Genomic DNA, 11644 nt, shown 5'->3' on the forward strand with positions numbered 1-11644 from the left:
ATATAATTCCATTTTATTGCAAACCTTGTCTAGTTCTAATGGGAATTTTCTTACTTTTACCTAGGAGGCTCATGAATAGCACCAAAGAATGTCTTCTTTATTAGATCATATCAGCGGGGATCCCAAGATGAGCATTCATGTATAAATAATATATTAAGAAGACTTCTGGTAAAAAAAAAAAAAAATTAGAAGGCAAGTAAGAAAATTGGGACAAGACTCAATAATAGGCAAAGTCCTTTGTAAGGCATCTTTAGTTCCACCTTGCAGGGGATCTCTGGATATAGTCTAGTTCAGTTCAGTCACTCATTCATTTCCGACTCTTTGCGACCCCATGAATCACAGCATACCAGGGCTCCCTGTCCATCACGAACTCCTGGAGATCACTCAAACTCATGTCCATTGAGTTGGTGATGCCATCCAGTCTTCTCATCCTCTGTCGTCCCCTTCTCCTCCTGTCTGCAATCCCTCCCAGCATCAGGTCTTTTCCAATGAATCAACTCTTCACATGAGGTGGCCAAAGTACTGGAGTTTCAGCTTTAGCATCAGTCCTTCTAAAGAACACCCAGGACTGATCTCCTTTAGGATGGATGGTTGGATCTCCTTGCAGTCTAAGGGACTCTCAAGAGTCTTCTCCAACACCACAGTTCAAAAGCATCAATTTTTCAGCGCTCAGCCTTCTTCACAGTCCAACTCTCACATCCATACATGACCACTGGAAAAACCATAGTCTTGACTAGACGTACCTTTGTTGGCAAAGTAATGTCTCTGCTTTTCAATATGCTATCTCGGTTGGTCATAACTTTCCTTCCAAGGAGTAAGCGTCTTTTAATTTCATGGCTGCAGTCACCATCTGCAGTGATTTTGGAACCCAGAAAAATAAAGTCTGACACTGTTTCCACTGTTTCCCCATCTATTTCACTTTCATCAAGTGGCTTTTTAGTTCCTCTTCACTTTCTGCCATAAGGCTGGTGTCATCTGCATATCTGAGGTATTGATATTTCTCTTGGCAATCTTGATTTCAGCTTGTGCTTCCTCCACCCCAGCGTTTCTCATGATGTACTCTGCATATAAGTTAAATAAGTAGGGTGACAATATACAACCTTGATGTACTCCTTTTCCTATTTGGAACCAGTCTGTTGTTCCATGTCCAGTTCTAACTGTTGCTTCCTGACCTGCATACACATTTCTCAAGAGGCAGATCAGGTGGTCTGGTATTCCCATCTCTTTCAGAATTTTCCACAGTTTATTGTGATCCACACAGTCAAAGGCTTTGGCATAGTCAATAAAGCAGAAATAGATGTTTTTCTGGAATTCTTTCACTTTTTCAATGATCCAATGGATGTTGGCAATTTGATCTCTGGTTCCTCTGCCTTTTCTAAAACCAGCTTGAACATCAGGAAGTTCACGGTTCACATATTGCTGAAGCCTGGCTTGGAGAATTTTGAGCATTACTTTACTAGCGTGAGAGATGAGTGCAATTGTGTGGTAGTTTGAGCATTCTTTGGCATTGCCTTTCTTTGGCATTGGAATGAAAACTGACCTTTTCCAGTCCTGTGGCCACTGCTGAGTTTTCCAAATTTGCTGGCATATTGAGTGCAGCACTTTCACAGCATCGTCTTTCAGGATTTGAAAGAGCTCAACTGGAATTCCATCACCTCCACTAGCTTTGTTTGTAGTGATGCTATCTAAGGCCCACTTGACTTCACATTCCAGGATGTCTGGCTCTAGGTCAGTGATCACACCATCGTGATTATCTGAGTCGTGAAGCTCTTTTTTGTACAGTTCTTCTGTGTATTCTTGCCATCTCTTCTTAATATCTTCTGCTTCTGTTAGGTCCATACTATTTCTATTTCTGTCCTTTATCGAGCCCATCTTTGCATGAAATATTCCCTTGGTATCTCTAATTTTCTTGAGGACTCTCTAGTCTTTCCCATTCTGTTGTTTTCCTCTATTTCTTTGCATTGATTGCTGAGGAAGGCTTTCTTATCTCTTCTTGCTATTCTTTGGAACTCTGCATTCAGATGCTTATATCTTTCCTTTTCTCCTTTGCTTCTCACTTGTCTTCTTTTCACAGCTATTTGTAAGGCCTCCCCAGACAGCCATTTTGCTTTTTTGCACTTTTTTTCCATGGGGATGGTCTTGATATAGGTATCTATAATTACCACTTTGTACACTGTCTATGAATAATACTTCATGTTCAAATATATTCTGTTTTGGGGTGTTTGGTAAAAAGTTTTCAAATATGCTACAAATGATATGTTAGACTTTTCAATAATAACATTAGCATTGGCTATTTCCAGCTTAGATTTATGTTGTTACTTTTTTATCTTAAAGTTCTATTATTAGGTTTTAAAGGATTGTTATGTCTTCTTGATGAATTTATCATGCCCTAAGAAATATATGTGCCTGTTGTAATTGTCCATAGTGTTACCCGGTATCATTTGTCTGATAATATAATCAATTACATAATTCTAGTAACCTTCTATTACTATTGGCTTGTTTATGATTTCTTATTCTTTTACTTTATCATTAGCTGGTTTTATTATTTAAGATGCATGTATTTATTATAAGCAGATAAGTTAGCCTTACTTTTGAATTCAAATGGAAAATTTCTGCATTTTATTAAAGTTCATCATGGCCCATTTAAGTTTAAAATAATTTTGGATATTAATCTCTTGTCAGTTGCCTTGATTGCAAATATTTTTTTCCCATTTGGAAGGTTGTTTCTTCATTCTCAAGATTGAATTGGTTATTCTATCTATGACTTTTGGCAGTTTAATTATGCAGTAATCCCTTGGTATCTGGGCAGGAATTTTGTTCGAAGACCCCTTGCAGATGCCAAAATTTTCTGATGCTCAAGTTCCATATACAAAATGACACAAGCACATGTTACATATCCTTGGATGTGGACTTTGCAAGATATTGAGGGCCAACTCTATTGTGTTCTAGTGTAACTCTATATTTAACTGTTCCGTGTCTTTTGGGCTTCCATCGGTCTGGATGTCCATTTATCTTCCAAGATTCAGAAAGATTTCAGCCATCATTGTTTAAAATGTACTTTCAGTCTCTCTCTTCCCCTGGAATGCCCATAATTCACTATTGTTTCTTTTCATTTTGTCCTGTTAATCTTGTAGGCTTTCTTTACTTTTTTTAAATTATTATTTCTTTTTATTTTTGTGCTTCTGAATAGATAATTTCTAATATATGTTCCTCCTGGTTCCTGATACTTTCTTATGCCTGGTCAAATTTGCTTTGGAAACCCTACTGAATTCTTTAGTTCAGTTGTATTTTTCAACCCTAGAATTTCTAGGTTTATTTATTATTGATGATTTCTATCACTTTGATAGTGATAGTAACAGACAGGGTAACCTGGCATGCTGCACTTCATGGGATCACGAAGAGTCAGATACAACTTAGCAACTGAACAACAACAATCACTTTGTCAGGGCTTCCATGATGGCTCAGCAGTAAAGAATCTGCCTGCCAGTGCAGGAGATGTGGGTTTGATCCCTGGATGGGGAATGTCCCTTGAAGAAGGAAATAAATGGCAATCCACTCCAATATTCTTGCCCATGGAATCTCATGGACAGAGGAGCTGGGTGAGCTATAGTCCATGCTGCTGCTGCTGCTAAGTCACTTCAGTCGTGTTCGACTCTGTGCGACCCCATAGACGGCAGCCCACCACGCTCCCGCATCCCTGGGATTCTCCAGGCAAGAACACTGGAGTGGGTTGCCATTTCCTTCTCCAATGCATGAAAGTGAAAAGTGAAAGTATAGTCCATAGAGCCACACAAAGAGTCAGACATGACTTACTAACTAAACTACAGCAACAATCACTTTGTTAAACATCTCACTTTATGCATATATTGCTTTCCTATTTTCATTTAGTTTTCAGTCTGTGTGTTCTTTAGTTCACTAAATTTCTTTAAAAGGATTTTCTAAATTCTTTGTCTGACAATTTATACATCTCTATTTCTTGAAATCAGATTTTTATTAGCTTTGTTTGGTTCTTATGATCCTTGATTCCTTACACTTTTATTTGGGCATTTGAGTAATCAGGTTTCTCTTTCAGTCTTTATAGGTTTGCTTTTATAGAGATAACTCTTTACCAGTCTGTTTAGTTTGGATTTTGGGGTGTCTTCAGGTAATGTCTTTAGGCAGGTGGAGCTTACTATTATGATCTCTTTTGGGTGAGGCAACTGTTTGAACTTTAGGTTGGGGTGGGAAGGATGTGCTACACTGAGGAAAGTTGCACAGAACTGCTGGCTTGGCTTTTTACACAAGTAGGATTGTAGGATAGGCTCCAGAGTTGCCTGTATCGTCTGGTCAGGTTTGATGGTTGTAACTAGTTACTATATTCACTAATAGATAGGGCTATGAATTAGCTTTACTGAACAGGTAGGGCAGCAGGATATGACTCAGGGTCTATATGGATCATTGTGTGGGGACTCAAATCAGGCAGGAGTGTGCGATACATTCCACTGATTTCGCTCTGCAGGTGGGAGAAGCCATGGGGCATGCTTTCTGTTCAAGTGCTCCTGTAAGCAGGGCTACTGGACAGGACCCATAGCTTCCTGTGTGTTCTGGTTATATTTCCTGGTCAAGTAGGCTGGAGGATATATTCAGCAATGAGTGGTTGGTGAGATAATAACATCTATGTCCTTCAGCTCATGGAAATTTGAATAGTTCTCTCTGCTGTGCTAAGTCACTTTAGTCACGTCTAACTCTTTGTGGCCCTATGGGCTGTAACCTACCAGGCTCCTCTGTCCATAGGACTCTCCAGGCAAGAATATTGCAGTGGGTTGCCATGCCCTCCTCCAGGATAGGTCTGTCTAAACTTAAGCAATTATGTAGCTCAATAGCTCTCAGATAGTTTTTCTTTCTAAAGTAGTTTCCTTTTTTCCCCCCTTTCTTTCCTTTTCTCTTCCATTTATTTATTCCCCCCCTTCGGTTTTGAAATAGTTGGCTTTATAGAGGCTCCTCCTATAACTTTTCATCAGTACTAGCTAGACAGAGGATGAATTCTATGCATATCCTTAGAGCATCTTCTTTTTATAATTCTACAATTCTTTGCCTCATAAAGTCCAGATGCCTCAGTGTTCAGATCACTGAACATTGATCTCTGTGGCTTCAACTCAGTGTGATTTCCTGGTTTATTTGGGCTAGCTATACTCTAGAAAGTATCCCTAGGCATAAAACTGAAGTTACAGAGTTGTTTAACAGCTTTTCCTTCTCTCAATGAGAGCAGTGCTGTGTTGCCTATTGTGCAAAATAGTCATTATGGTTGTTTGTTGGGAGAGAGCTCCTAATGGTTTTGCCATTTTAATCAGATATGGATGTCCCTATTTTTAAAGTGAGCATTTCAACTAATTATTATGATAAAATACACAAGTTTTCTTAGTTTTTGAAGAGTATTTATATATATATATATATATATATATATATATATATATATGGACATTCTTGAAAAATGCCCTTTAAAATCAATGACACTATCCAATAGGGAAAAAATATATTTCTTGCCATTGAATTATCCTAACAATATAATTAGGGTTTATGGTATGATGCCATTACTGAAAAAGCAAATTTTCAGAATATTGTTTGTTATTTCTTATTAATGTAGAATTCCAGTAATCACAATAATTACTGGGCTTCTCAAATTATGTATATTGCTTAAAATGAGTGCCCTGTCCTTTATCTGGTTAGTTATGTTTGGAGGTATAAACAGAAACTTTACAAAATAAGTTATTGAATATATTTAATATATAGGTAAGAAATACTAAGTAGTTGTCTAAGTCCTAGAGCTATATACACAATTTCTACGCTCACATTTTGTGAACTAATTAAAAACAAACAAAAACAAACCAAGCAAAAACAACCTATAGAAAGACTGTGATGATTAGTTTAAATGGTGAGATAGGCCAGGGACTCAGATATTTGGTCAAACACCAGTCAGATGTTGATGTCAATATTAACATTTGATTTCCTAGATTTTGAGTAAAGCAAGTGATTCTCCATAGGATGGGCAGGCCTCATTCATCAGTTGAAGGCCCTAACAACAACAACAAAAGACTACAGTTTTCACTTGAAAAACAAAAGTTAACTTTGTGAGTTCATCTGTATATGGATTTTTTCCAATAAATATATAGTGTAGTACTACATGATCTGTGGTTGGCTTGAATTCGTGGATGCAGGACTGCATATATGAAGGTCTGACTATAAAATTATATGCAGACATTCAACTGCCCAGTAGGTGGCCAACATCCGCCGGATCATGGAAAAAGCAAGAGAGTTCCAGAAAAACATCTATTTCTGCTTTATTGACTATGCCAAAGCCTTTCACTGTGTGGATCACAATAAACTGTTTAAGATTCTGAAAGAGATGGGACTGCCAGATCACCTGACCTGCCTCTTGAGAAACCTATATGTAGGTCAGAAAGCAACAGTTACAACTGGACATGGAAAAACAGACTGGTTCCAAATAGGAAAAGGAGTACGTCAAATCTGTATATTGTCACCCTGCCTATTTAACTTATATGCAGAGTACATCATGAGAAACTTTGGGCTGGAAGAAGTACAAGCTGGAATCAAGATTGCGGGGAGAAATATCAATAACCTCAGATATGTAGATGACACCAGCCTTATGGCAGAAGGTGAAGAGGAACTAAAAAGCCTCTTGATGAAAGTGAAAGTGGAGAGTGAAAAAGTTGGCTTAAAGCTCAACATTCAGAAAACGAAGATCATGGCATCTAGTCCCATGACTTTATGGGAAATAGAAGGGGAAACAGTGTCAGACTTTATTTTGGGGGGCTCCAAAATCACTGCAGATGGTGATTGCAGCCATGAAATTAAAAGATGCTTACTCCTCGGAAGAAAAGTTATGGCCAACCTAGATAGCATATTTAAAAGCAGAGACATTACTTTGCCAACAAAGGTCCATCTAGTCAAGGCTCTGGTTTTTCCAGTGGTCATGTATGGATGTGAGAGTTGGACTGTGAAGAAATCTGAGTGCTGAAGAATTGATGTTTTTGAACTGTGGTGTTGGAGAAGACTCTTGAGAGTCCCTTGGACTGCAAGGAGTTCCAACCAGTCCATTCTGAAGGAGATCAGCCCTGGGATCTCTTTGGAAGGAATGATGCTAAAGCTGAAACTCCAGTACTTTGGCCACCTCATGTGAAGAGTTGACTCATTGGAAAAACTCTGATGCTGGGAGGGATTGAAGGCAGGAGGAAAAGGGGATGACAGAGGATGAGATGGCTGGATGGCATCACTGACTCGATGGATGTGAGTCTGAGTGAACTCTGGGAGTTGGTGATGGACAGGGAGGCCTGGCGTGCTGGGATTCATGGGGTCGCAAAGAGTCGGACACGACTGAGGAACTGAACTGAACTGAAGTAGGTGGCACCCCTTATCCCTGGGGTTTCAATCACTGAATCAGGAAAATCCCCTGGAGAAGGCAATGGCTGTCACCTTCAGTATTCTTGCCTGGAGAATTCCATGGACAGAGGAGCTTGGCGGGCTACAGTCCATAGGCTCTCAGAGACAGACATGACTGAAGCAATTTAGCAGCAGAAGAAAAGTCCCTGAAAAGGGGGGAATTGTGCTTCCCTCGTGGCTCAGATGGTAAAGAATCTGCCTGCAATGCAGGAGACCTGAGTTCAGTCCCTGGGTCAGGAAGATCCCCTGGAGATGGAAATGGCAACCCACTCCAGTATTCTTGCCTGGAGAATTCAATGGACAGAGGAGCCTGATGGCTACAGTCCATTGGGTCACAAAGAGTCAGACATGACTGAGTCACTAATACTGCTTTCAGATTCTTTTCAGGCTCAAACTGCAGTCTCATCTTTCTAGGTCTCTAGAACTTCCAGGAAGATTTGGCACTTTCTAGTTTTCAGTTATACGAGCCAGTTCCCTTAAAATTGCTCCTTCTCCTTCTGTATATATACTCATCCTATGGTTCTGTTTCTCTGGAGAACCCTGTCTAATTCAAGGGCCATCTTTATTTTCCTCAGTCATGTGCACGTGTGCATGTCTCAGCTCCTGTGCTAGTAAATCCTTTGTTATTTATGTGTATGTCCTCATGTGATTCAGTCGCCTCAGTCATGTCTGAGTCTTTGCAACCCCATGGACTGTAGCCCACCAGGCTCCTCTTTCCATGGGATTCTCCAGGCGAGAATACTGGAGTGGGTTACCATTTCCTTCTTCAGGGGATCTTCCTGACCCATGGATTGAATCCACATCTCCCAGATCTCCTGAATTGCATGAAGATTCTTTACAGCTGAGCCACCAAGGAATCTGCTATATGTTATTTATAATACATTTCAATTGGTTTATTTGCATAGAGTTTCCAGCACGAATTAAAGTATAAAATCCTCTACAATAGGAACATTATATAGTACCACTTTTATATCTGTATTTACTCCATTTTTAAACTACATAGGTAGGTTGCAAATACACTTTTAAAAACTTTAAATCCTTTTGCCGTGTATTTTACTGCCTTTTGTAAATAAATATGAAGCATCTGATACATCAGTAAACCTCAAAAATTGTGTTACTGTGTGAGTTGAGAAAGAGGAAAGAAGTAGTACTAATATATTAGTTGTTTCTAATGACTCTCAAAGGAACCAAAGGTTAAATGAAATGTTGTGCATGAGTGTGCTTAAAAAATATATTATAGCTCTGATTATCATGATTAGTACCATGTCATAATATTGCAGAATGTTTTAAATGAAATTTAAAGATAGATAATGTCAAACCTATTTTAAGTATAGTGTTGCTCATAATTAGCCCCAAATTGAAGAAAGGAAAGTTTACCTTTACTGTCATTTTAAAAAAAAAAATGAGAATATTTCACTGACACCCAGAGTAGCATATTCTTATTATTTTCAAATAGGATTAATAAACTCTACTTCATAATTTATTTCTACCTTGTTACCTAGTAAAATATCCTTTATTTCTTAGAACCTCAGTTTCCTATAATGATGTAAATCATGATCCTCATTCTTCTACAAAGTTTAAATATGCCAAGACTACCTGGAAAGTTGCATCTACCTGTTTTCATGGGAATTTTTTGAGACTTGGATGCAGTTTCTTCTTTATTGGCAGATAAGCAATCAATTTATAAACCTGTATGATAATAAAATATCCATTGAAACATTCAATTAATATTCACATACTCTGCACATATTTGGAATCATTTTTTGTTCATATTCCACTAACACTAATCCTCTCTATCCATCTTCACATATGATGTCAATACAGGAATCTGGAGGTATAGCCCTCCTCTTCTGCTTTTTCTTTCTGCTTATTGTTTCTTTTTTCTCCAGGCTTTCCAAGTTTTATATTTTTCTATGACTCCACTAAGCTTCTGCTGAGCTTTCTAGGTTTGAAAAAGTTGTCCTCTGGCATGTTTTTTGCCAGCTGTCATGGCTCATAGTGCAATTTAAGCCTCTGTTGCACACTATTGTAAATCCAGGTAATGAAAGCCACAAACTTCTCACAAGCATTATGAAGCTGACATCTGTCAAGATAAATATTGTGCAGTCAGCAAGAAGGAGATGGTTTTAGATGGTTCAAACAGTTAACCTTGATATGTCATTAAAGAATGCTTTAGATGCCCCTTCAAAGTATAATGATTTTGTAGGTTGTTGTTATGTACAAATGGCACATTAGTATTATGTCCTTTAACAAGTAATAGTTTTTTTAAGAACATATTTGTGTGCTGGAGTTAAAGGACTTTTTTCCTAAGCCCTTTATTACAGAAAATGATAGTATGATTTTATAGGTAATTTCTATTTATGTTTTGCTATATTATTATAATAGTAATTAATACATATTATTTAAATGAAATATAAAAACATAAAACTAGAAATAGAAATATCATGATTATCATTACCATCAAAAACCTCTTCACCTTATTTAGTTATACTTTATATCCTTTTAATATCCTTGTATTTTTAAGCTGAACACTATAATAACCTACATTTTATTTTTCAGTAAAATCTATGTTAAAAATAGTCATATTAATCTAGATGCTAACATAAAGTTACTCTAGGACTTTCTGGATATTACTGACAGAAGAAAAGTTCAGAGTGCTTTAACTACAACTGATGGGACAACTATAAAACTAGGTTCTAACCTTGACCATTTCCCATAGGTCAGATTATTGGCTAAGTGATATATGTGTGTGTGTGTGTGTGTATTTATAATTTAGTATATCTTTCAATTATTATATAAATGCAATAACCAACATTATATTTTCTGTTATAAACAATGAAGTCAAAAGTTAGAGGAGTACAAGAAAATGGTTGAGACAACACAGCCAAAAAGAACAAGAGCTGGCATTTGGATAGTCTTGTAAACATCTATAGAATTGTTTCCTATAAAATCCCATCATATCTAACATTTACTTGTACACTTTTTGATGATAGCCATTCTGACAGGTCCGAGGTGACACCTAAGTATTGTTTTGATTTGCATTTCTCTAATAAATAGAAATGTTGAACATCTTTTCATGTGCCTCTTAGCCATCTACACGTCTTTTGTAAAGAACTGTCTATGATGTCTTCTGTAGAGTTTTGATTGGGTTATTTTTTTTGATATTGAGTTTTATAAGCTATTTATATCTATTTTGGATAGTAATCTCTGTCATTCACTTCGTTTACAAATATTTTCTCCCATTCCATAAATTTGCATTTTGCTGTTGGTTCCTTTGCTGTGCAAAAGCTGTTTAATTACATCTAATTTTTTTGTTTTTATTTCTTTTTGCCTTAGGAGACAGATCCAAAAAACCATCATTACAATTTATGTTAAAGAGTTTTCTGTTTAATCTTCTGCGAGTTTTATGGTTCCAGGTCTTTAAACAATTTTGGGTTTATTTTTGTATATGGCATGAGAAAATGTTATATCGTTGTTTACATGTAGTTGTCCAGTGTTGGGTCACTTACTTTAAATCTTTTCTTCTTCTCTCAGAAAAAAACATTTATACTTAATAAAGGTGAGTGAAAGGTACTTTACCTGCATCTTTCTATCCATCTACTTAAAATGTATATGGGTATGTATCTATGAAACACAGTAACTTCTTTACTGTGGCAATAATCAATTCTTAGGCACTTGATACATAAAAATGCTAAGAGAATTTCCAATACTATCCAATGCTAACAGGTGACTAGGAAATTTTCTAATAAATTATTTTGTTTTTAATTTATTTTTTGAAGGAAGTGGTAAAAATAAGATAAAAATATCTGCTCAATTTTTAATTTCTAGGATCATTTCTATCTGTATTTCAGAATCCACAATGAAAATATAGTAAGAGAAAAATATTGTGCTACAGAATAGTAGCGGTAAGGTGAGAGATTAAAGAACAATATGACTATGTCAAATGTTGAAAGTTGATATTCCTGGTAGCCACTGGACCCCTATAAAGATGAACAGTGTGCAGTAACAAATCTAATTAACACATATGAAGACACATTCCATTCATTTCAGTGTTTTTGTAATATCCAAGATGAGGATGTTGTCAAAAGGGAGTTGTTTTCAAGTTTGTAAGTCTCAATTAGACTTTTGCAGAACACACCATGAATTTTCACAAAAATAGCTAAGCTTTGTTTTCAATTCACTATTCCTGTAGTGTTTTATCAGCAAT

Source organism: Bos javanicus, chromosome 1, assembly GCF_032452875.1.
Source record: "Bos javanicus breed banteng chromosome 1, ARS-OSU_banteng_1.0, whole genome shotgun sequence".
Lineage (NCBI taxonomy): Eukaryota > Metazoa > Chordata > Mammalia > Artiodactyla > Bovidae > Bos > Bos javanicus.